Here is a 27,073-nt window from a genome sequence, read left to right on the forward strand (position 1 = left end):
AGATATGATATACTTTAACTTTGATAATTTACTTTTTTCGAAAATCCACAAAATATATAATTTCCAAATGTTACAATATCGTGTATTAGTGCAAAGAGGTGCTCCCACGATGCCTAAACTTGTCGTTACCTTTTATTTACATGTGATGTACTTTTGTGGGATTTGTTAATACTCTTATAAAACGTGGTGAGGGCAAAGAAGCGCGAATCAAAACATATGAAAACGATCGTTCAATTGAAACGGTGAGCGAGCGAGCCAGTTGAGTGAGCCACTATAGTGGCGTTATGTAATCTACGACATTCGCGAAAGCCACTATAGTGGACCGTCGTGCCCAAGAGGTTGACCCTACCTAACGTGCTTCCACCTAACGTAATTATATCAAACGACATTTGTCGTATATTCATACATTACCGTATAAAATTATCATGTACTATCCTGACACCCATTGAACGTATACGTTCAAAAATAATTTCTTCAAACAATACGTGGCATTAAATATGCCAAGATCTTGAACACACAAGAATCTTGCAGTATCTAACAGATATAGATTTTTAGATTTATCCTGATATTGTGGGGAGGTTGGGATGGGGTTAAGGGGCCAGAGGGAAGGAAAGGTATCGAATGGGAAGCTACGGAATTCGTTTCAATATGTATAAGTAGAGTGAGCCACTATGGCGCTATGTGATGTGCGAAAGCCACTATAGTGGACCGTCGTACAGATGATATCGAAAGCCACAGTAGAGATTAAAGTAACCAAAACCCCTAAAAAATATTGTCGAAATTACCGAAAGCTGGTTAACAGAGTTCTGCAGGGTGGGGAGCTAGTGAAAACGAGCATAACCGTAAATATCTGTAACTCAGTAATGTATTCGGTGTGAATTGGTTTTTATTAAGATATCGACGTAACGTGTGTCGGTAGAAATCGATGGTGAAATAGGTCTAGTGGAAATCCGAATGGGTCGGTGTTCTCGCTGAAACAAGGAAATGGAAAAGAGCATCGAGCATTTTCTCGGGCTTTTACGAGCCCGCCCAACCGAACCACTCTCGGCCCCTCTTCCAAAGAAGCTAATCCCATCAGAAGTTTTCGGTATGTTTATAATCCACTAATCGCCCGCCTTTCCTAGCACAATTTAAAACTTTCTTCGACGCCGCGTCCGACCCGCTCTCATTTGCCTCCGCCTCTTCAATCCATCGTCCTTCACGGATCTTTCTCCTTAACCAGACTTCATTTTGCGGCTCATGGAGTGCCGAATTTTATACGACTCGACTCCACCACTTTCTCTTCCTCCCTTTATTCCCTTCTTTAGTTTTTTTTTTTTCTCTATCGCCGAAGATTTAAGATCTCCACGCTGTCAGGCCGGCGACAACTTTTAATCAAGATTAACGTCGAGGAACCGGTTAAACGATCGTCCACGTTTTCACGGATAATCGAATTTGATCCGGCCAAATATCGGAAATAAAAAGTATGATCTCGGTTTTGGTCCGTAGACGCAAGTTTAATTCGCGCTGTGTTCCGTTGGAATTTTTTATCGGTGGAATAAACGGGACCAGATCAAATTAGTTCGCGGTCGTTGAGTTTTTTAATTGCTACAAAAAATACCGGCAAGATATTGAATTTTCTGCTACGGGACTTTGCGGTCCGATACTGAATCGAGCAGCTTTTGTTTTAGGGATTTCTGAAGCTATCGAAAAATAATCGGAAATTCATTTGACACGTTGCGTCACTCAAGCGATAGATTGTAGTTTAATTTTATTTTTTATATATTTATTTGTATCAATTAAAATTGTCACACTGAAACAATTGTTAATATATTTTTAAGAACTAGTTGACATATTTTTAATTTTATCTATTAACGTTCTCTGCTGTAACACTACCTATAATCAACCCCCAAAGGGTTGGGAGCTTGAACAAAATATTATACAAAATTTATACAATATTTTAGTGTATGACAAATTGTTATTTTAAAGGAGAAAATTATTTTCCTGGAAAATTTTTGTATGACATTTTTATAAAGGGTTAAAAAATCAAACGAAATATTGTACAATTTAATAAAATATGTGGAATTAAAACAATCTATTATTTTAGAAGAGAAAATTATTTTCGTGGAAAATTTCTGTGGCCAATCAACCCTGAAAGAGTAAAAAATGTAACGCAATATTTTGCAATTTAATATATTTTAGAGTAAGAGAAATTATCATTTCAAAGGAGAAAATTACTTTCATGGAAAATTCCTATCCAATAATCAGCCCCCAAAGGGTTGGAAGTTTGATCTAAATATTATACAATTTAATATATTCTTGAATAAGACAAACTATTATTTTAAAACAGTAAATTATTTTCATAAAAAATTCCTGTAGACAATCAATCCTCAAAATCGACCGAAATATTATTTTAAGACTGGACTCACGAAACTCGTCAAAATGGCGGATCATAGATCTCTCATTTTAAACGACAAAACTTATTAAGAAATTTTTGTAAAAATATCCCCAGTTTATTATTTTAGTTCGAATTTAAAAGTGACTGTCAAACATCCGTAACCTAGTGTGAAAATTATTTTTGTAGATGATTTACAAAATGGAATTTGAGCGAATATTAGTAGTGCGACGTGATCGAACCACGTAATTAATTAAAGTTGCGATCGAACCGATTTCTATGTCAATTTAACGAAACGATTAGCGATATTAAATTAGGAGGGAGCGAACGTAAACGAGGAAGAATGACTAGAGAGGAGAGGATATTTGCTGAGAAGCTCGTACAGCTGAAATGAAAGTTTACTCACCTTCGATAACGAACCATCCCCGCGGGCTACAGTGATTACGCGGGAAATTGGTTGAAGGTAAAAATAGATTTAGTTGCGGCATCGAGAAATTCATAGCACATAAAATCACGCGATCATTTTTTAAAACTCGATGGTTTCGAATACATCGTTCACGCTTCGATGAAATTTTATACTATACGATAGATAGACAGATAAATATACAGCAGGGGATTCTGGATTTTACTGATCGAAAAAGGATGCAAAATTCTCGATGAGATCGGTGTGATACCGATTCCCGATACGATCGTATCGATTATTAAAATTATGAACATTTCGAATTTTTAAAGTTCGATGCTGTTATCTGGAATGTTTCGTGGACTGAAAATTCTGAAATTGTAAATTTATACTTTTTTAGATATTGTTGAATCTGAAACTGTGGATTTAGTGATTTTTAAATATTGTAACTTTTGATATTGTGGATTTAGTAGTTTTCAAATATTGTAACTTTTGAAATTGTGGATTTACTGATTTTTAAATATTGTAACTTTTGATATTCTGGATTTACTAATTTTCAAATATTGTAACTTCTGAAATTGTAGATTTACTAATTTTCAAATATTGTAACTTCTGAAACTGTAGATTTATACATTTTCAAATATTGTAATTTATAAAATTATAGATCTACTAATTTTCAAATATTGTAACTTCTGAAACTGTAGATTTATACATTTTCAAATATTGTAATTTATAAAATTATAAATTTACTAATTTTCAAATATTGTATCTTCTGAAACTGTAGATTTATACATTTTCAAATATTGTAATTTATAAAATTATAGATCTACTAATTTTCAAATATTGTAACTTCTGAAACTGCAGATTTATACATTTTCAAATATTGTAATTTATAAAATTATAAATTTACTAATTTTCAAATATTGTATCTTCTGAAACTGTAGATTTATACATTTTCAAATATTGTAATTTATGAAATTATAGATTTACTAATTTTCAAATGTTGTAACTTCTCTCATAGTAAATTTATAAATTGTCAAATATTGTTCTTATATAATTGCAAATTTATAAATTTTTAAATGCAAAATCTTCTTAAATGTAGAAAGATAAAATTTTCATAATACTAAATTTACAAATGCTCAAAGTTTCAAATCCATCGTTTCCAAAATTCCTAAATTTCTCCCTCTCCCAAAATTCCAATACCTCGCCATCTAAAGTCTCTAACTTTAAAACTCCTGACCACAATAAAACCAAACTCCCAGTCCATAAAATTTCCAAAACGTTCCAATTGAAATTGAACCGCAAACAGGTTGTACGGCATTCGAAAAGTCCAGGATTGAAGACATATAAAATTAAACGAAGAAGAAGAACGAGCCGAAACCGATCGATAGAACGGCAAATGAAATTGTCGGGATCAAAAGAAACAGAAAGAACGCTCAGCAATTTCGGCGATGCGCGAAAATGTAGAGGCACGTTTGGCCGGTATTAATTTTAACGAAACGCGCAATTGGCAAATACCTTCGATTTTGCGAACCTGGTACGATTCGATGCTTTATTGGTTAACTTTATTCGCTGAAACATTAACAACGAAGCAGGAACGCGGCACGGCGCAATCAATGCCTCAGTCGCGGTTGCATAGTTCGCGAATCTCAATTTCCGTATCAGTTTAGTTCGCTATTTATACCGACGGCTGCCACCAAAGCCGCCTTTGCTATCTTTTCAAACGAAATCTCTGTATCCGTTTCTGCACGTATGCGGCCCGCGAAAAATTACGCGAGAGCCCGCATTTACGGAAGCTACGCCGAAAAGAAATCTGGCACCGATTGAAATACGCGAACGCGCGAGTTTCGAAAAATATTCGCTTTATTCGATTTTACCACGCCCCGATGGGCATCCGCTTCTACAGCAACGTGATTTTCAAGTTACGTCGCTGCCTAAACTGATTTAACCCCGTCTCAGGCTCCTTTTATCGAATTAGCGAACGACGGAAAAGCAGGATCTTTGATCAACTTAACCGTTTTGACTCGCGACACCGTCAGAATAGGCTCGTTATTGGACACAACGTTTCCGAAAACACGTCTTCAACCTTAGTATATAGGGTGTAACGCTACTCACGGTTTTTCTCCCACTTGCAGCGACCTTACGAAAAAAAGTTTAGAACAATATTTGCTGGGTATGAAGTGCACAGATTACTAGTAAAGTAAATTTTGAAAACAGTTCTCTTGGCAAAGTCAAGATCACCTTGGGTTTTTCAAATGGGAACATATATTTTTTTAATTCATAGCTTTAGAGGACGTCGAGATGAATTCAAAACGCGTATTACATGATATTTTTATTAATATATTACTCGATTTACAGAAGTGGAAATGTGAAGTAAAAGACTGGAATATTATGTGATGATGGCGGCATACATTTTGAACGTGTAATTAAATAAAGCGTATTCTTCTTACATTCTAGTTGTCTGTTCAAACTCATCGCTAGTTCAAACCCATCACTTTTTTATTTTTTTTTGTCAAATTTTATTTTTTGTTTTTCTACTACAGAAAAAGAGTAGAATATTCAATTCTACTAATTATAGTAGGAAAACGGAAAATAAAAATTTATCACTTTTGAATGTTTACATTCCATTTCTATTTTCTTTTATTATAAGTATATATTTTAATTTTTTTCTAAAAGTTTCTATTAATTTTTACTTCTCTGCTAATTTTTATTATGCTTACATCACAAAGAGATATTTTATTAACTTTCAACTCAACAAATTTCTTTTCATTTCATTTATACTTGTACCTACAGAACACTAAACTTACGGAAATCGTCAAAATGGCGGCGTTCATTTAAAATTACAGAAATTATTACATTTTTATCAACATGTTAACTTTAGAGATAGTTTACATATTATCATCTATTTATTTTTCTTAAGAATTCAGCCTTAGGAGGTTAAAACGCAATTCTGGCGCATATATTATTCACGTTTGTCATATTTGAACCGTAACGTGACTACTATGACACGATATCATAAACCAAGTGTCAAATCCTACATCCACCGCCATTTCTTTCTGTAAAACAAAATGTACAGACTTTGCTTGAGCCGTTTATTTAGAAAGTGACGTAATTTATGTTTAAATTGAAATATGTAAAAGTTTGCGTTTCAGTGAAATTCATTGTAATTACCATCGCTACCTTCAGACATTTGAAAATCGCAGTTTCTGACGTTATCGATAATAAACTTAGACCACTTTCAGTCAATTCAACTATCAAATTAACTCTAAAAATTGATGCATCCAAAATGTAAACAAATATACTGCAAATATACTTAACCGCAAAATATTTTCTATGACAGCACTAAATACAAGTTACCACAATACAATAAATACCTGATAAGTAAACTTAGGCCACTTTCAAAATAAATTCCTTTATATTCCGCAAAATACTTAACATGCTTGTTGCACACGAATAAGATATCCAAAATTAATATGTAAAATATTTGTGTGTTGATCCTAACGGCTAAGCCGAAGTGTCGTTGAAAAAACGGGAAGGTACGAATTTATCGGGCAGCAAATCGATGTTTATACGGAGCAAACGATCAGTTTTACTCGAGCGCGTTGGTAGAATGGCGATTAGTCGAAGGCGCTAAAAGACTTCTCTATTCCATGTACCGATGAAATCGTTCGCAAAGCGTGCTTTGAAAGGAATGCACAGGGAGAACACGCGAAAAATCGTAGTAAGTCGAAGTACATTCAAACGCGCACATACTGGCCGCTTTTTATAATGGAATTCCTGGCATCTCTGCGCCCGGTTACCGAGTTCACTCGCCGCTGAAAGTTTAACGAGGTACGCTGGAATCCGTGTAGCGTTTTTGTCGCGCTCTTGTAACGTGAATTTTTTCCGTTCAAATGAAATTTTCAACGTTAACGTCGAACGAATAAAAATAGACCGAATTTAAGACCGAATCGCGATTGATGTTTCGAGCGGAAAATATCGCTAAGAACGGTGCGAAACGTTACTGTCGAACAGCTTATTTAGGTGAACGTTGTATGTTTACCTAGGAAACATTTACCCTCGTGGGGTGGACGCTTAATTGGTCACTTTTGGAGATTTGAGGATTTTAGGATTTAGGGATTTAGGGATTTGAGGATATAGGGACATGGATTTACGGATTTAGGGATTTAGGGATTTTGGGATTTAGGGATTTAGGGATTTAGGGATTTAGGGATTTAGGGATTTAGGGATTTAGGGATTTAGGGATTTAGGGATTTAGGGATTTAGGGATTTAGGGATTTAGGGATTTAGGGATTTAGGGATTTAGGGATTTAGGGATTTAGGGATTTAGGAATTTAAGGATTTATGGATTTAGGGATTTAGGGATTTAGGGATTTAGGGATTTTGGGAGTTTGGGACTTAGGGATTTAGAGATTTTGGCATTTTGGAATTTTGTGATTTTGGGATTTTTGAATTTTGGAATTTTGGAATTTTGGAATTTTGGAATTTTGGAATTTTGAAATTTTGAAATTTTGAAATTTTGAAATTTTGAAATTTTGAAATTTTGAAATTTTGGAATTTGCGAATTGGAAATCTAGAGAATTTTATATTTAACATTTGGGAGTCTAGGGACCTTGGGATTCAGGGACCTATTCTTTTGGAGATCTAGGGATTTTTAGAATTTGAAAAATTGGGGTTTTTGAAATTTGTGAATTTGGACATTGGGAATCTAGGGATTTTTATATTTAAGATTTGGATTTCTAAGGATCTTAGGTTTTAGAGACATATTCTATTGGAGATCTATGGATTTTTAGATCCAGAAATTTGGGAATCTAGGAATTTTGGAATTTGAAAACTTGGGAGTTGAGATTTTTAAATTTGAGAATTTAGAAAATTGTAGAATTTGAAATTTGGGAATTTGGCCATTGGAAATCTAGGGATTTTTGGGGTTTAAGATTTGGGTTTCTAGGGATCTTGGGATTTGGAGACCTATTTTTTTGAAGATCTAGGGGTTTTTAGATCCAGAAATTTGGGAATTTAGGAATTTTGGAATTTGAGAATTTGGAAAATTGGGGATTTTGAAATTTGGCAATTGGGTATCTAGGAATTTTTATATATAATATTTGAATTTCTAGGGATATTGGGATTTAGAGATCTATACATTTGAAAATCTAGAGATTTGTAGATCTAGATATTTAGAATTCTAAAGATTTGAAGATATATGAATTTGCGAATGTGGAGATCTAGGGAATTTGAGATTTAAACATCTGACGATTTGTAAATCAGGTATTTTGGGATCTAAAGACTTGGGCACCTAAGAATTTTGGTATTTAGAAATCTAAGAATCTAGGGACTTAGAAATCTAGGAATTTAAGGATCCAGAGATTTGGAGACTTATAACATAGTAATTTTGAAGTTAAGTATTTAGATATTCAAATATCTACAAAACCTCTGTTGTTCGCATCTGGGTATCAGAAGATCTAAAGATTATTTAACCAAAATATTACAACATTAAGAGATCATTGAATTCAGATATTTGAAGATTCATGGACTTCTCCATATAAATATTTATGTTTCCATAGATTTACAAATTGAAGATTTAGAAATACAGAGATTTGAACATCCACGCGATCAAGAGATTTAAGGGTCTAACAACATTTCCAAGTAGTCCTACACCCACAAATCAAGTAACCTAGAACAAAAGTGTACATTTAGAAATTCAGTAGCACGTACATTTGCAAATTAAGGAAAGTTTATGAAAGTTTAGCAACGCGAAAATTGTGGGTTTTACGTATGCATATGTCCTTATCCAAAGGAAGCGTAGGTTAGAGCGTCGTGTGTACGCGAGGCGATGCGAAGCGGAGCTGCGTGGAGGACGCTCGAGGGGGTAACAGGTCGGATGTCCGGCAGTCCGTCACCGGCTATCCCCCGGTATCTCCGGCGTGGTCCACCGCGTCACACGGACCTACCTGCACCCGTATCACCGGCTACATAACGAGTCCTGAATATGCATATATTCGAGTATGGCGGGTCGGTTCGGTAACCTCGACACCGTCGTGTACACGGGTCTACTTACGCTCGGTTTACGTGGTCCGCGCGCGTGTACGCAACCGCTCGTTCCTGCTTCTCGGTTATACGCGACGCTTCTCCTCCTTCTCGAGTGCCTATACGTCAGCCTCTCTATGTCCTGCGGCATTCTATATAATATATAGATCTCGTTCTCTGTATCCGTGTTCGTCCATCCGCGTTCAAACACGGCCCACACCCTCTTCCTCTTTGGTCCAATTGATCCCGTCTGCCCGTCTCTCTTCGACTCCCTGGCTACTTGACTCGCCGCCTCCTCTCTATCCGTCTATCTATCTACCTATCTATCTATCTATTGCTCTCTGTCTATCTGGCTGTCCGTGTCCGTCCGTACGTCCGTCCGTCTCGTTTCCACTCGATCATCGACGAACCACCGTCCGCGCCAGTTCACTGCCTGCCAACGCATGAATTTATGACCGTGTACGTTGCGGTGGCTCGTATATTCACGGTCGGATTTTGACGTATCGCGTGCATTAGGGAAATTCTAATTACACTCGGCAACATTTATTTTACCTTTTCACCTTCGCTCTTATACACTTCACTTACACGCTTTGCACTTCTTCATACTTCTGCGTACTTCACACACTTCTTCATACTTCTGCGTACTTCACACGCTTCTTGGTACTTCGTTCTTCCCTGATACTTACCGACTCCACCATTTTCCTTCGCCTTTCGGTCTTCTGGTCTTTGTTGCCACAGTAAACTAGATAGAATCAAATTCCTACACATTTGGAAAGTTGCCCCACAAATTTTCTCTGTTGCGGGTATAAATTTGTTCACCCGAAGTCCTGCGACGTTCCTGAAATTCGCAGCTACTGTTTATGGAGACTATGGTAAAGAACCTCAAATTTTTCCACACTGTTACACTTTGTTCCAAATATTTTCTCTACTTCTTCATTCTCCACAATTCTCCTTCTCACAGTCTTCTGGTTTTTGTTTCCACAGTGAACTAGATACCTTCAAATAAAATTCCTCCACATTTGAGGATTTGTTCCACAAATTTTCTTTGTTCATTTCAAGCCTGACTTTATTCAAGCAGCGACGTCCCTGTTCACCCGAAGTCCTGCGACGTCCCTGAGACTCACAGCTGCAATTTGCGGAGGCTACAATAAAAAGCCTCAAACTATCCCACATTGCTGCACTTCGTTCTAAATATTTCTTGGTGCTTCCTCATTCTCCACAATTTTCCTTTGCTTGCTCCTATTCTGCGTTCTTTTCATTTTTATTTGCCTTGATTGCATTTGCCTTCAATTTTCATTTGACTCGATGCAGTCAAATAAAATTCCTCCACATTTAAAGACTTGTCCCACAAGTTTTGTTCATTCCAGGACTAAAATTCACACAAAATCCTGTGGCATCCTTGAAATTCGTACCCGTACTATGTACAGTTTTTACTACGATAAAAAATCACAAATTTCCACGTTGCTGGGCATTGTGTCAAATGATGGAGATGTAGCACCGGATGTATCATTTAGATGTAGATATAGTACTTTTACTCTCTGAACTAGTTTTAACTTTATTTGCGAATATGTCCCATAATGTTACATTGAAGAGGAAACTAAATAATTGCACAGTAATGCGGAGATAAGCTGTGGAGTGAATGAATTAACAATATTAATATTCGCAAAGCAGAGGTAATAATAGAGATCAATACTTTGTACGGGACGTTTCCGATTTGGTACAACCAGAAACGAATGTACATGAAAAAATAGGTGGAAGATGCAGAATCACGTTTTCATGTATGGTGTTTCACTTTTGAGAAATTTGAATTTAAGAATTTTTTAAGTGCCTGTAATAAATATGTTTACACTGTAGATGTAGCAAATTGTTTGTTATAATAAAAGCAAACATTTGTTTGTTGTTTGGTCCCCCTAATAAAACTGCTTTGAAGTGCAGAGGGTTAATTGTATTTACTCGTTTAATATTTATTAATCTTTTTATTCCTCCAATTCTGAAACACCCTGTATAACTACTCTAATTATACTTCATTCTAATTACCGATTAATTTCTACCGCTTTTATGACGTTTTGCTGTAATCAATAAAGAAATAAATAGGTAGTAATCTCCCATTCCGCATCGTTTGTGTCACCCTCCTCGTCAAGATCGATCAGGTTGGGTCGAATTGAATCGCATCAAATCGAATCGAAACGGTATCGTTTATGCGTAACCGATCGTGGCTATGTCTCGTTCCGGTTACATCGGCGTTTCAACTCACCGAAGCGTCCGATCAATTCCACGAATAATTTTGGTATCAATTTTGACATCGTCACATAATCTATACGAACGTAAATGGCCCGTCAAACTCCCCTCAAAACGTTTATAGTGCAGGGAAACTAGGACTTTTTTGTGGAATAACTCTGGGCGAGCTTTATTTTTGTACGAACCTCTACTTTGTGTAAAAATTTGACGTGTCAAAAATCTTCATTGACTTTTAGTACAAATTTTATAAGTGATAGCAGTTAATCGTAAATATCTTGCCATATATTGGTTGTACGTCAAAAATAGTTATTACAACATTTATAGCTTAGGAAATTCTCTACAAAAAAGGTTCTATGAGTTCTTTTCATAGACGTAATCATTTTCGAGAATTGATGAACCGAAGTTTATGAAGAATTTATTAAAAATTGCCTCACAGATTGGTCAAATCTTTCAAATGACATTTTCTCAGATATCTCGTTATATATCAATTGTACGACAAAAATAGTTCTTATAAAATTTATAGCTTACAAAATTCTCTGCAAGAAAGGTTCTATAAATTTTTCTCATAGAAGTAACCATTTTCCTGAAAAATGAAGCAGAAGCTCATCTAATGTAACCTACTAAAAGTTGTCTCCCACATTGGTCAAATCTTTGAAACAACATTTTCTGAAATATCTCGCTATATATCCATTGTACGACAAAAATAGATATTACACAATTTATAGCTTACAAAATTCTCTGCAAGAAAGGTTATATAAGTTTTCCTCATAGAAGTAACCATTTCCGTGTAAAATGAATCAAAAGTTCATACAATTTAATTTAGTAAAAATTGTCTCCCAGATTTTTCAAATCTTCTTTCAAATAACACTTCCTCGGATATCTCGTTATATATCGATTGTACGACAAAAATAGATATTACACAATTTATAGCTTAGGAAATTCTCTGCAAGAAAGGTCATATAAGTTTTTCTCGTAGGAATAACCATTTTCATATATGATGACTTACAAGTTTTCAACCCCTATAAGTACTTCAGACAAGGACAGGTCACAAGTTCACCCGCAGCTTTTTGATTAAATTTCGGTTCGAATTGTTCAGAACAATGAATATAAATAAACTGTAAAATGTTGGTGACAACTAGACAGATAAATATAATGAATTATTAAAGTTCAATTTTGTAAAAAATATTTATGTACTATAATTCAGCATTTAAATTTATTTTGTTAAATTTCAGAACATTCAAAATAAGTACATATACATAGTTTGTTTATACGAAAAACATACATGATATGAACAATTTTTTAAATAAAAATCGTGCAATATTAAAGATACTCTGCACCCCTTAAAAAAATGTAAATAAAATGAAAAATGTAGATGTGTAAAAACTTTATTTTAATCACATTCTCTTTGCTGTATTCTGCATAACAAAATCAAATTCAAAAAAATAAATATTTGTAAGATACTTCAAATGAAAAAATATTTTTTAAAAAGTTTTAAAACGCGTCACAGATAGTGCAATGTGAAAAGAAGACAATGTTTTTTGCAGAGAAGGTCAAAAAAATGCACTTATTGAAAAATCGAATTGCGTATTGAAAAGTTGGCGGGAAAGTTTTCGAACGACCGTGTGACATCTTGCGACGGCATTCTCGTGTATCTTGGGTGGCAGGGAGCCGGGCAATGATCAGGAACGAAGGTACGTGCTCGACATCTTCAACGGTAACCTGAAACGCGAAGGATTTCGCTTCTGCTTCGAATGAGCTTCCAACTATTCTCCTCGGTGCCGGCGCCATTCGCTCGGCCCCTTTTTCTTCCCCCGTGCCCCTCGTAGCCAACTTACCCCGAGCCGCCCTTTCGCTAGTTTCCAGAGCACGTGGACTTTACTTCGCTAAAGTTTCATACGAAAGTGCTCGCAAACGTGTGACGATTAGAAATGAATCTGGTCGATATGTTTGCCAGGCATTTTTGATGCCGAAACGCGATAAATGTCCGACGTTTCAACAGCATTTCTGCACTTTACCGGTGCTTCGCGATACATGTCGATTTTTCTTTCTGCCGGAGGTTTCTTGAACGAAATGTGGAAAACGGAGTATAACTTCAGATATTTAATTAGAGACGATGATTTTTCGTGTGGTGCATGATTCTTTTACTGTAGGATGCTGAGTTGTGGAGTTGAATGTGAGTTTGTGTTGGAGGAAATGTGATAATGGAGAAGACCTGTGAAGTCTTGTGGAGAAGGTATGACTTGTTAATTTTTAGGGATTTGAGAATTTGGGGATAGATTGAAATTTGGAGATGTACTTGGAGATGTATTTGGAGATGTACTTGGAGATGTATTTGGAGATATACTTGGAAATGTATTTGGAGATTTGATGGTTTAGGAATTTGAGGAGCTTGAAATTTTGGGATGTATGAAGGTGGAATCTTGGAGTTTGAAGAGTTTGGAAATGAAGAAGTGTAGGGTTTGAGGAGTTTGTGATTGAGAAAGCTTGGAAATTGAAGAGTTTGGAATTTGCAGATCTTAATATTTGGAAAGTTTGGTATTTGAAGAGGGTGGAATTTAAGGAGTATGAGATGTGGAGAGTTTTTGGGGCTTGAGGAGTTTAAAATTTGGGAGTTTGGGGTTTAAGGAGGTTGGGATTTGAGGAGGTTGGGATTTGAGAAGGTTGGGATTTTGAGAGTTTGGGATTTTGAGAGTTTGGGATTTGAGAAGGTTGGGATTTGAGGAGGTTGGGATTTGGAGAGTTTGGGATTTGAGGAGGTTGGGATTTTGAGAGTTTGGGATTTGAGGAGGTTGGGATTTGGAGAAATTGGAATTTGAGGAGGTAGGGATTTTGGGAATTTGGGATTTGGAGAAATTGGAATTTTGAGAGTTTGGGATTTGAGGAGGTTGGGATTTGGAGAAATTGGAATTTGAGGAGGTAGGGATTTTGGGAATTTGGGATTTGGAGAAATTGGAATTTTGAGAGTTTGGGATTTGAGGAGGTTGGGATTTGGAGAAATTGGAATTTGAGAAGGTAGGGATATGGAGAGTTTGGGATTTGAGGAGTTTGGGATTTGGAGAAATTGGAATTTTGAGAGTTTGGGATTTGAGGAGGTTGGGATTTTGAGAGTTTGGAATTTGAGAAGGTAGGGATATGGAGAGTTTGGGATTTGAGGAGACTGGGATTTAGAAAGTTTGGGATTTGAGGATGTTGGGATTTGGAAAAATTGGAATTTGAGGAGTTTGGGATTTGAAGAGTTTGGGTCTTGAAATACAAATTTAGAGAGTATAAAATTTAGGAAATTTGGAGTTTAGAAATCTTAGAATTTGAGAAGTTTGGAATTTCAAAGTTTGGCACATGAGAAGATTGGAATTTGAGAAGTTCAAGATTTGAGTATCTTAAATTTAAAAATTTGAAATCTTACAAAAACTTGAAAATTACAAAATTACAAAATTCAGAAAACAAAAACGTTTTAAACTCAAGATATGCATTCAAATTAAGCCTATATCACATCCAGATGTACCTTCACACTCCAAAAGCCAATAAAGAAATACTCATTTCTTGTTCCTTCTTCATTAATGAAAATTAAAAAATTCTTTGTATGCACCTATCACGGTTGGCCCCATTCTAAGTATAATTAAACACTCCCGCCTCACATTAACACTTTAGTGGTCGGTCACACAACATGTGTGTGATGACCGCGCCAACCGTTAGCGTCCGCTCACACATGTGTGTGATGAATTATGAATGTAAACAAGTGTGGATATTGCTATTGGCCTCGTATTTCACCTCTACGTCTTTGATCTTAGGTAATTATTGTTTTATTGCCTGTTTTTAATTTTAGATTTTGCACTACACTGGTGTACCACGTAAATTATGGAGCAAATAGCGGCGACTCTATGTGTCGTATCCAAAGCTATTTTACAAATTAAATTGTTTATACATTATCAAATTTGTTATTAAGTTGTTGTTTTTTGATTTAGTATGTTCGCACATGTTGAACTGTTTCGTGAATTTACATCAAGTTTGTTGAAATTAATTTTTGAAAAATGTTGGCGGCTCCTGAAAGTTCGACTGCGTAGCGGCCATTAAAATGTTAATAATTCAAAAAGCTTCAAGCCCCATTTTTGCAAAGGAAAATGTTCAGAAAGCCCTTTCTAAAAGTTACTCTTGTGAGGCATTCTATACATATAAAGTTATACTTATTTCGTTTGACTGCGTAGACGTGCGGCCATTAAAGTGTTAATTGCACAGTTTCATAGTTCATCAGTAAATAGCAGCGAATAAGAGAACAACGATAAATCACCGAGGATACAAGTTACCATAAGAAAGCACCTTTCATTGGAATAGAATCGAAAGGGGAGTAAAATCCGTCGTTGGAGCAAAATGCCTCAGTGGTTAATACGATGAAAACGCGTAATGCAAAAAAGAGGATGCAAGGGCGAGGTAGCATAAACGAAGTCGCGTTACTAGGAGCAGTCTGCATTCGAGACGTCCATTAAACTCGCAACCCTTTTATCGAGTCTGACCCGCACCGCGACATGGTCCAGGAAAAGGACGGGGCTCCTCTTTTCTCTTTTCTCTGGTTACTTTCAAATGGTTCGCGATCGTCGTGTCAAATGGCGTCGAGCTGGCGAACAGTGGGATATAAAAGGGAGAAAAGGAGAACGGGAAAAGAGCGGTAGCTATATGGATAGAAAAACAGTGGTACGGATAGACGAGTCAATAGACCGTGCTAGCGACAAAAGCGGGAAGAGGAAAAAAAAGTGGGGAAACTAGGAAACTTCAAAACAAGGCAAAGCTGTTCCACTAAAGGGCTACGATATACGGTTAGATCAGCGCAGCGGAGGCGATAATCGATGCATTTCCGTTCTACCGGATTCCGGATTCTTCTACGACGCGTTTGCCTTCTTACGAACGAGTATGGCCTCGTTAACTTTTACGGTTGCGAGAGAATCAATTTTTAGCATATTGCCGCGTTTCTCGATTGTTAGGTTCCTGAAATATAGGTTTGACTGTAGACATTTTCTGGATCCAGGAACGTTCGAATTTTTAAATACCTGCAGATGTCACGAGTTGGTGCGTGATCGACTCAAAGCATATTGACTTGAGCCAATATACGTGTGAAGCATATGTGAAGTTCAATACATATGAAGTTCAATTTTGTATTTTGATCAATTAGAGTCGTAACTCTTCTAAACACCTGGCTGAGGCTCTTCACGAGCCATCTTGTGGGTTGTCATCAGGTGTCCAGATCACAAAACTCCTCAAAAGAATCCTAAAAGAATCCTATCTCCATTATGAACACTTCCAGTTACATACAGGCAAATAAGAGTAATAATGATAATAACTTGTGCTGAACGCAAGTAGCACTGTCTCACTCACTTAGGAGACGGTTTTGAAAGTTTTTGATCCTCAGGACAGTCGTCGACTGCCATTGTTTTTGACCTAATTGGTATGTGACTGCTTGAGCCAATAGTGCAGCTGAAAAGACGTCTGAGCCATCCATTTTTCTATTCTGACCATTTAGAGTAGCTCTTCTCAACACATGGGTGAAGCTCTTCTCACGTCAACTTGTGGATTGTCATCAGTGGACGTTCAGATCACAAAACTCCCAAATACCAACACTTCAAATCTCCTAATCCACATGCTCATATCATTAAATTGTCAAATATATAAGTTCATAGTTTCTTAGATTTCTATATCATCAATCTATATTTCTATATGCAGAAATTTACAAATCTCAAAATTCTTGCATCCTTAGTCTTTAAATCTCCAAATCCAGATCTTCAAATCGCTAGATTGTCAAGTGTGTAGGTTTGCAAGTCCTAAGATCTGAGTGCCACTAAATTAGATTCCCAAATTTCTAAATTTCCATATGCATAGATCTGTAAATTCTAAAACACTCACGTCCCTAAATTCCAAACCTCCAAATCCACGACTCCCCAAATGTATAAATCTCTTAAACCTTAAGTTCCTACATCCCCAAATTAGATTTCCATATGCATAAATCTACACATCTCAAAATTCGCACGCCCCCAAATTCCAAATCTCCAAACCCATGGATCTCCAAATCCCTAAACTCGTACGTCCTCAAATTAGATTTCCAAATTTCCATATACATAAATCCTAGAATTCTCACATCCCTAAATTCCAAATCTCCAAATCTATGACTGCCCAAATCCCCATATCTCCAAATATATATATCTTTGCATCCCTAAATCCTTACACCACTAAACTAGATATCTGTACTTCCATATCCACCCTCAAACTCCAATGTCCAAACATTTACTCTACCTCCAAAGGTCCTTCAAAACCTACGCGTACAAAGACCCGTCCAGCCATAACTCTAGTTCAATCATAAAATTCAGTTCAATTTAAAACTCCATATCAATGTATCAAAGAATTCAAAGTAATATCAACTCAAATAATTTTCACAGTCAACCATGCTATAATTGTACTATTCTTTTATTCCCAGTTTGTCTCCTTCACCCTTTATTTCACCCTCGAATATCTCAGATTCCAATACCTTAAACGAAGTGGAAACGAGAAAAGGACAACTTTCAGATCGAAGGAAAGCAGTAAAAAGAATAAAGCTTAAGGATTAGATCGAAAAATACTTGAGAAGCGTCGCCAAGTCGCGTTAACTGCCCAAGAACGGCCATTTTAAAAATTCAGCATTCTGTCCTTAAAATGGCGCGTTCTTTCCGACGCAATATCTTTAAGAATTTCTGTTCCACGCTTTTCTTATTTCCTAACCGAATAAACGCCGGTCCCACCCGCGTAAAATCGTGTTTTCCACGCGAGCCATCCTACGGGAAGCAAAGGGTGTTCGCTTGCCGTTTTTACGTCTCGGCCTACTCGTTTATTGGCCGTTACACTCGAAAAGCGTAACTTCGCGATTTATTTCCGCGATCTCCCCGAAGATGTTGAGCGTGCCGTACGAAATTTATTTCTGGTACTTTGGAAAGAAGACCGTTCTATAATACCGCGGCTTCGTCGAATCGTTATTGCGATCCTCCGACTTTTCCGAATCGCGCAATAGTCTTTGGGCAACCTCTTTCCAAACAGATTCGCGGTACCCGAAACCGGCATCCCAGAAACGGCCAATGGTTTTCCTACGGCAAAATGGCCATACGTAAATCTGAGATGCGACTACGACCACCGATATGGCGACGCTTCCTCTCAAAACTGTATCCGCAACGATTTCTCCAACCAATAGGAACCGATCAACTTTATTACCGAGTATCTTATGTTTTATGTATTAATGCGCGAATGTTTTCGTTTTATCGCTTCGCTCCTAGTTTTCGATCGGAAAATTAGTCGCGGACAATAGGAGCTGTGGGAAGTTAATGACGCCATTTTGCCGCTAAACTTATGGCGCGAAATTTAATTTGTAGATGTCTTAAATATATAGAATTTATTTGCTACTTATTAATTTACAGTACGGTTTATAATACAGTATTAATTTAACACTAACTTGAATGTATGTATAACAAATTTATATTCTTTTTATTTATTTATGGAGCAAAATTCTTTGTACGAGAAAGAAATATGTATAATATGTTCATATGTGGAGGACAAAAGTTTACGTATACTTGAAATATAGAAATAAAAGCAACAATATTTTTTATACTATTAAGTATATTTACATATATAGCTGTGTATTATACATAAGTCATGGTTAAGGTTACTGAATGACTAAATAATAATGAATAAACGAAATTTGCTTCGAGTGTCAACCCAAATGAAAATGTGTTTATTTTCGAATTACAAGAGAAAACATATTCGTGTGCGTTTGCCCATTGAACATGTAATTTCGGAGCTTCATCACCTGCAATTTAGCATCACTCGTTCTTTATTATCCGACGAATACCTGTATAATATGGAGGATGAAAGGTTCGTTTCCGAGCGCGCTTCGTTGTGCTGTTCGATCGCCATTTTCCAGCTTCGGTTCATTACGTTTCATCGATGAGCCTGCGTTTGAATTTTCATACGATTCGAACCGTCACGCGAATTAGCCATATTACTCGGGTCAATCACACGGCTATTTTGATAGTCACGGAATTAATGCGTCCCTAAACATGGCCGGTCGATTACGATGCGTCGTAGATAAGCGTGTTTTCCGTTCAGGAAACTGAACGCTCGCGTAAATCGACTGGAACGAATTTGTTTCCGCGAAGCAGTATCGATACGATCGAATAATTTTCGTTCGCGATACGTGGCGAGAATATTGGTAGTTTATTAAATGGCGGGGACTCGACTTTCAGCTGTCGGCGTCGAGACGTGACGCGAACGCACACGTTGCAGTTTCTAATAGATGTACGCTGGACAGTGTACGCATATCTCTGGATAGAAATGTGTTGACAACTCAAACTTCTGGTTATTTTTATAAGTTATGGATTAGATATTGTTTATTACTTATGCATTTTTTAATTTTGTATTAATGCAGTTTTTTTTAATATAGGCTTTTTAATGTAGTAGCAGCATAGAGATGGATTGGAGTTTGGTTACTTTTGAATTTGGAGACGTTGGGATTTAGGGATTTAGGAATTAAAGGATTTTGGGATACAGGGATTTAGGGATACAGGGATTTAGGGATACAGGGATTTAGGGATACAGGGACTTAGGGATACAGGGATTTAGGGATACAGGGATTTAGGGATACAGGGATTTAGGGACACAGGGATTTAGGGACACAGGGATTTAGGGATACAGGGATTTAGGGATACAGGGATTTAGGGATACAGGGATTTAGGGATACAGGGATTTAGGGATACAGGGATTTAGGGATACAGGGATTTAGGGATACAGGGATTTAGGGATACAGGGATTTAGCGATACAGGGATTTAGGGATACAGGGATCTAAGGATCTAGGGATCTAGGAATTTAGAGATTTAGGAACCTTGGAATTTTGGGATTTTGGAATCTGGGATTTGAGATTTTGAAATTTGGAAAGTTGAGGATTTGGAAATTTGGGAACTTAAAAATTTGGAGATGTAGGAAGATAGAGACTTAGAAATTTGGGTATGTGTATATCTGGGGATTTAGAGATTTGGGAATTTAAATGTTTAGAGATTTAAGAATTTGAGAATTTGGAATTTGTTAAATGTTATAATTGAAAAATTTAATATTTTAGTAATTCTAGAATTTGAGAATTACTAATTTTGAGATCTTGCAAATTTTTAAAATTTAAAATTGCAGAGTGGAATTCGAAGATTTCGAAATTTGGAAATTTACAAATCTAATAATTTCGAACTTCCATATCTCCAAACTTTGATACTCTCAAATTTCCAAATGTTCAATTAAATAATTTGCAAAATTTACAATTCACACATGCGCACTTCTCGCTGCGCAGTAACAATAACGCAGTAATAATAATCATGAATCTTTCCCTAAAAACATCTAACATTTTGAAGAACACATTACTTATAAAACCCAAAGAATTCGTAAGCAATATAAAGCTTATTTCGTGTAACCAGATATGAAAGTGTCAACTAGTACATTTGAATGGTGAGAGATCGTGACCAACTTCCAAATGAGATGCGTTCTAACCGCGGTTGAAATCCGTGGAGCGAGCAGTTTTTCTATGGAGTATCGTGAAAATTCCATTCATTAATAAAACATGCAAATTCGTTACATGCGGGTACGCGTTGTCGCATATGCATACGGCGCGTGACGTAGTTTCCGCCGGAGTCCGGCAAAGAATAGATTATGCTAGAGATTTCGAATTACGAATTTAGAAATTAGTTCGTTTCGTGTAAAACGTTTCAAAGTAATTTGCATGAAATTTCCATAGTGGTAGGAGGAAATTCGGTACTTAGTCCTTTAAATGATCGTCGAGTCAAAAGATAAGTTGAATATTATTAAACTTATATAAATTTGAATAAAATTTTCAGAATATACGAATAGTATCAATAGTATCAATTATCATTTATTTCGAATTTACGAACATTTCTTTAGTAGTATAAATTTAAGAGATTTGGATGTTTAAATGTTGCATTTAGTGTTGTAATACAATAGTACAATAATATTTTTATATGTTAGTATGGTTATGTTTCTCTATTGTAATATAGTAGTATAGTAGCATAGTACTATAGTAATGTAGTAGCATAATAGAATAATAGTATAGTAGTTTAGTAGTACAACAACATAGTAATATAGCAGTATAGTAGTATAGTAGCATAGTACTATAGTAACATAGTAGCATAATAGAATAATAGTATAGTAGTTTAGTTACATAACAGTATAGTAATATAGTAGCATGGTAGCATAATAGAATAATAGTATAGTAGTTTAGTAGCACAACAGGATAGTAATATAGTAGTATAGTAGTATAGTAGTATAGTAGCATAGTACTATAGTAACATAGTAGCATAATAGAATAATAGTATAGTAGTTTAGTTGCATAACAGTATAGTAATATAGTAGCATAGTAGCATAATAGAATTATAGTATAGTAGTTTAGTAGCACAACAGCATAGTAATATAGTAGTATAGTAGTATAGTAGTATAGTAGCATAGTACTATAGTAACATAGTAGCATAATAGAATAATAGTATAGTAGTTTAGTTGCATAACAGTATAGTAATATAGTAGCATAGTAGCATAATAGAATAATAGTATAGTAGTTTAGTAGCACAACAGCATAGTAATATAGTAGTATAGTAGTATAGTAGTATAGTAGCATAGTACTATAGTAACATAGTAGCATAATAGAATAATAGTATAGTAGTTTAGTTGCATAACAGTATAGTAATATAGTAGCATAGTAGCATAATAGAATAATAGTATAGTGGTTTAGTAACATAACAACATAGTAGTATAGTGGTATAGTAGTACAGTGATATGGTAGTATAGTGGTATAGTGGTATAGTGGTATAGTGGTATAGTAGTATAGTAGTATAGTAGTATAGTAGTGTAGTATAGTGATATAGTGGCATGGTAGTATAGTAGTATAGTAGTACAGTGATATGGTAACATGGTAGTATAGTAATATAGTAACAAAGTGATATAGTAGTATAGTGATGCAATGATATATTAATATAGCAATATAATAAAAAAGTAATACGTGTATAATAAACTTACTGAAATAGTAAAATTCACAATAGTGGTATAGTAACATAATACCAGGGATAGTGAAACAGTAGAAAAACGATATAGTACACTAATGGAACAGTAGAATAAAATAGAACGCTGTAATACCACAATACGAAAAAACCAAAATAATAAATATTCCTATAAGAAAATCGTTCAACAAATTAAAAAACCCACAATACAAACCCACACACATATAATATAAATTTCCATCGCATTCAAAATGTTCAAATTTGCAGAAGCAACTCGTACTAGCATCGAAGCTACAATATAACCCTCCACACGCGAAACCAAACAGTTTTCTTCGACCTCACCTCTGATTAAACACGAACGGGCAAATAGCTTGCTCGAGAGGCCGAGTACACAGGTTGCACGGTTTATTCGGTGTAACGACGCTTTCGAATAATTAAGAAGTTATAATCGAATCAGGTTCAACGAAGGGCGAGCGCGTTTTCGGAAGTGCAACGATACCGCGCGCGAAAACGGTTAAACTCGTCGCGAGATTGCGCCTGCCAGGTCCGCGGTTTGCCTTTCGCTCGTCGCGCTCGCGATATCGCACCGGTGCGCTCGCAACGGCCGCGACTATCTTGAACGCGAGAAATGCAGTTACCAACCGAAGAGCGTAATTATGGATGCCAGTCGAGAAAACGACTGCAGGGTTACAGAGTTCCTGCCGCTCTAGCTCGCGTACACTCGACTGCAACATACGCCTCCGACGTATCAAACGGAACACGCGCAAACTTTACACTTACTCGATTCGTGAAGTTTCACATTTACGAATGTCGAATTTTTACGTTCACATATCAAGAAATCACAAATTCTTTGATTTGTAAGTGTGTGGATACTAACATTTCACGAAGAACGATTTTATTCCACTAAACAATGACTCGTGTTCCTAGATTCTTGAATTTCTAGTACTTTTTTCTTCATCTACAAATTCTAGAATTCTTAGATCCTGCAGTCTTAAAATTCTTATATCTGCAAATTTTTAGATTTCTAAATGTACAGCTGCAAACTCCTGGATTCCTAAGTCCCTAGACTTGTATGTCCCTAGATTCTCAAGTCTCTAGAGCCTTAAATCCTTGACTTCATCAAATTACTAAATTCTCAAATATCTGAAGCCTTCAGATTCTAAATCTCTCAATATTTATATCTCCAAACCTATAAGTTTATAAATCACTAGATTCCACAATCTCTGTAAATATAAATCCCTAAGATACTAGATCCGTAAACCTCGAAATCCCTAGATTGTTGAATCTCCAGAACATTAAATCCTTTACTCCATCAATTTTTAGGTCAAAAAGTCTATGAAATTATAAATCACTAGGTTCCCAAATCTCTAGAGGTATCCTTAGGTTACTAACTTGTTAAACTTAAAAATCCCTAGATTGTTGAATCTCTAGAACATTAAATTGACTCCATTAATTCTTAGATCACAAAATCTATAAGTTTACAAATCATAGGTTTTTAATTTTCTAAAGCTTTAAATCCCTAAATCCTTCCTATCTTTGACCTAACGAATCTCTAAAATCATAAGTCCCTAGATTCCCCATTCCTTAAACACGAAAATCCCCAGATTCCGAAATTTCTAGACCCATAAATCCCTAGATTCTTAAATTTCTGGAGTATTAAATTCCTAAATAACACAATCCTTAAACCTTCAAATTCCTAAATTTTCAAATCTTTAAAACCAAAATTCCCTAGTTTTTTTAATATTCAGGAATTCCTAATACTTATGCTCAAAATCTAATTCCTAAAATTCCCGATTTCCCCAAAAATTGTTAGATTATTAACTTTTCAGATTTCAAATTTCTTAGTCCACAAAAATCCCCAAATTCCTACACTTGTATGTCTTCATAATATAATCAAACGTGTAAAAGTACTATATTTTTATAGTGGTGGATCTCTCGAACCTTGGTTTTGCGATATTTTTCGTAGAGAAATCAGATTTGCTGTTGACTGTACCTACGTTAACTCGTGCATGCACCACGAATACTGCACTGGCTTATGCACCCAGTCGATTTGCTGGTAACTCGCGAATTATGCTGCCACGTTTCGTCTTTCGCGAATGCCTCCTTTAGATCTTATTATTAAATCTCTATATTAAATTGGTGGCTGCGCGGAAGGTAGGCTCATTGAAATACGAACGAACAATCGATTCTAAAGTTCCTTTCCTTCGGATCTCCAGTAATGTAGGATTCTCGTAATATTAAGTTTCTATTTCATCAATTTTTTTATTTTCATATTTGCGGATTTTTAATATTCATAATGTTTCACGTGATGAATTTCTATGAGTGCACACTGTCAATTATGAACATTTCTATACTTCTCAAATTTTTTAATTTTTGATTGTATATACATATGTACAGATTTACGTGTTATCGAAGTTTATTATGTCCGAATTACGAAATTAGTGGATTACTAATTTACTAGGTTATTAAGTTACTAAATTAAGAAATCCTAAATTTTGAAATTTCCAAATTACCAAATTTCGAAATTCCCAAATATTAAAATCTCTAAATAGTTGAAACTCTGAAATTATCAAAGTTTCAAGTCTCCAAATTTCCACATTTTCAATTTCCTGAACCTCTACATTCTCAAATCTCCAATTTCCCAAATCTTCAAATCTCTAAATCTCCAAATCTCCAAATCCCTAAATTTCCAAATCTCTAAATCCCCAAATTCTCGAATCCCCAAATTCTCGAATCCTCAAATTCTCAAATTCTCAAATTCTCAAATTCTCAAATTCTCAAATCCCCAAATTCTCAAATCCCCAAATTCTCAAATCCCCAAATTCTCAAATCCCCAAATTCTCAAATCCCCAAATTCTCAAATCCCCAAATTCTCAAATCCCCAAATTCTCAAATCCCCAAATTCTCAAATCCCCAAATTCTCAAATCCTAAATCTCCCAAATCCCAGATCTCCCAATTACCAAATCTTCCAAATTCCAATTCTCCCAATTACCAAATCTCCCAATTCCCAAATCTCCCAATTCCCAAATCTCCCAATTCCCAAATCTCCCAATTCCCAAAATCCCCGAATCCCCAAAATCCCCAAATCCCAAAACCCCCGAATCCCCGAATCCCCAAATCCCAAAATTTATAAAGAACCACATTCAGCAATTCCCAAGCATCCACATTCAAAATTCAATAAGTCCGAAAAGTCCCCCGAGAAGAACCACCGAATAATAGGTCCTTATCGCCGTTCGTCGTGGTATTCCCTAGGGAGGTGTACATGTTCCACAATATATGGACAACCGATGCTAAACTTCTCGGTTTTTCGCGATACACCGAGTTTCTCGATACACCTACAAACAATAGATAATATAAATTCTTAACAAGCTGACCTTTTAACAACTCGCCTCGATAAAATACTACACACGCGTAATCGTGCATCGTTCAATTATCAGTTTCCCGCGGAAAGTTCTGCAGGCTTTTTTTTCCTTCAACCGCTGAAACAAAGCGCAGTAGTTTGATTGTAATATAATCTGTGTATGTGCTAGGTGTTTATACGTTCTTTTTTAGTGCTGGTTCTTTTGTGCATGGATTGAATTTACAAAGTATATTGAACGCGAAAGTATTATTATCGTGGAACAATACAATGTTAGGAAATATAATTGATTTTTTGAATGTAATTTCTGTTTCTTGCAAGAGCGAGGTAGCTTCTAGCTTCTTCAATAGACAAGTTAATAATGAATATTCGGGCCTCGCCCAAGCAATGTTCGCAGCGCGCTCGGGCCTTTCTGACTTTTCCCGAATACTGCCCTTATCTACCATAGCGGCTTTACTCCTAGACCAGCCTAAAGGTCCCGGAGAACAACCAAGTGGTTCTTCGTCCACTGTCCCTCACTTCCGGAGACGTTCGTCTTCTCCCTCTCAGGGTCATACCGGCCTCAGGGCGATACATACAACACCTCCTCTAGCCGTGGCTTGAACGGCCCCAGGTTCGCCGAAGCGCCCCCGTGCACGCAAGGAGATCGCCAGCTAGGTATCGCTTCTCAAAAATTTACAAATTTTATCTCGCTCGCTCTTTCTTCGCTCTCCGCTACAAATAAACTTATCGCTACCTTCGCAATGACAATGCAATCGCACACAATTCACAACATAACGAACAATGGTTATTTTACATTCACAACAGACATAACCCAAACTTATACAATTTCACTTAAATCTAAATTAAACTAAACAATTCTTCATGGATTTTAATTATTACTAATTTATGAATGAATAATTTTAATTATTATTAATTTATGAATAAATAAATATTATTAGTACTGCACGTACACCGGAAAGGTATAATTGGATTTAGCATAATTTGTACAACCACGGAGCCAACTAATTAAGTAGAACCAAAGAACAAGTTCATCAAGATTAATTAAAACTTTGATTACCATTGTATCTACCGAATACTCAGAAGATCATAAATCAAGTGGTTCTATGCACAGCGAATTGGATTCGTTGTCTGGTTTGTCGAAAATGGCTGCTTGTAACTTGTACGTGTATCCTCCATTTTGTAATATACATGCGGGAGAAAATGGAGGAATAGAAACAGGGAATATAGGAAGTAAACGAATAACTGCACTTAATTAGAGATTAATACGCATTCAATTCTAAACTTCAGAGTGGATACACTTCTTCGATATCGATTTAATAATTTCTCTAATGTTTTGTAGGCGAACGAGGCGATTGTTTCAAACTTTGACGAAAGAAGGGTGCCTCATGTTACAACACGGTGAGTCTTTAACCATTCCATTAAATCGCTCAAATATTTTATTTCATTACATGTTATATTTCAATCAGATTGCATTTTATATTTTATTTAAATCATATTGCATTTTATATTTTATTTAAATCATATTGCATTTTATATTTTATTTAAATCATACTGCATTTTGTATTATATTTAAATTATACTTCATATAAAATTTCGTTTTATCTTATATTTTACTGTATACTTTAT

The 27,073-nt window shown here is 35.8% G+C and overlaps 1 protein-coding gene and 2 long non-coding RNA genes across 15 annotated transcripts in view; 1 reads left to right on the forward strand and 2 right to left on the reverse strand.

The window, feature by feature from the left end:
- Window positions 1-27,073, forward strand: part of DIP-lambda (Dpr-interacting protein lambda) — a 126,163-nt gene that overhangs the window by 59,194 nt on the left and 39,896 nt on the right. For 8 of the 9 annotated variants that reach the window (XM_076531444.1, XM_076531442.1, XM_076531441.1 and 5 more), the window contains one exon: window positions 26,787-26,845. The exons of the other annotated variant lie outside the window; for it this stretch is intronic. The gene's annotated coding sequence lies outside the window, so the exon portion shown is untranslated. The remainder of the gene's footprint in view (window positions 1-26,786; window positions 26,846-27,073) is intronic. 9 annotated transcript variants of the gene reach the window in all.
- LOC143264295 (uncharacterized) lies at window positions 5,099-12,277 on the reverse strand. 2 transcript variants are annotated; one of them, XR_013037913.1, is made up of 3 exons: window positions 8,830-12,256; window positions 8,545-8,722; window positions 5,099-8,445 (listed from the first exon to the last, which is right to left on the reverse strand). It is a non-coding gene; the product is annotated as an uncharacterized LOC143264295 (long non-coding RNA). The 2 variants fall into 2 exon arrangements; XR_013037912.1 differs by having other exon boundaries at window positions 5,099-8,722; window positions 8,830-12,277.
- LOC105661836 (uncharacterized) lies at window positions 14,814-22,838 on the reverse strand. Of its 4 annotated transcripts, none has more exons than XR_013037822.1 (4): window positions 22,428-22,838; window positions 16,401-20,603; window positions 16,076-16,293; window positions 14,814-16,013 (listed from the first exon to the last, which is right to left on the reverse strand). It is a non-coding gene; the product is annotated as an uncharacterized LOC105661836 (long non-coding RNA). The 4 variants fall into 4 exon arrangements; XR_013037824.1 differs by having other exon boundaries at window positions 16,401-16,653; window positions 22,428-22,830; XR_013037823.1 differs by having other exon boundaries at window positions 16,076-16,304; window positions 16,401-22,832.

Source organism: Megachile rotundata, chromosome 4 (genome assembly GCF_050947335.1).
Source record: "Megachile rotundata isolate GNS110a chromosome 4, iyMegRotu1, whole genome shotgun sequence".
In the NCBI taxonomy this organism is placed as follows: domain Eukaryota; kingdom Metazoa; phylum Arthropoda; class Insecta; order Hymenoptera; family Megachilidae; genus Megachile; species Megachile rotundata.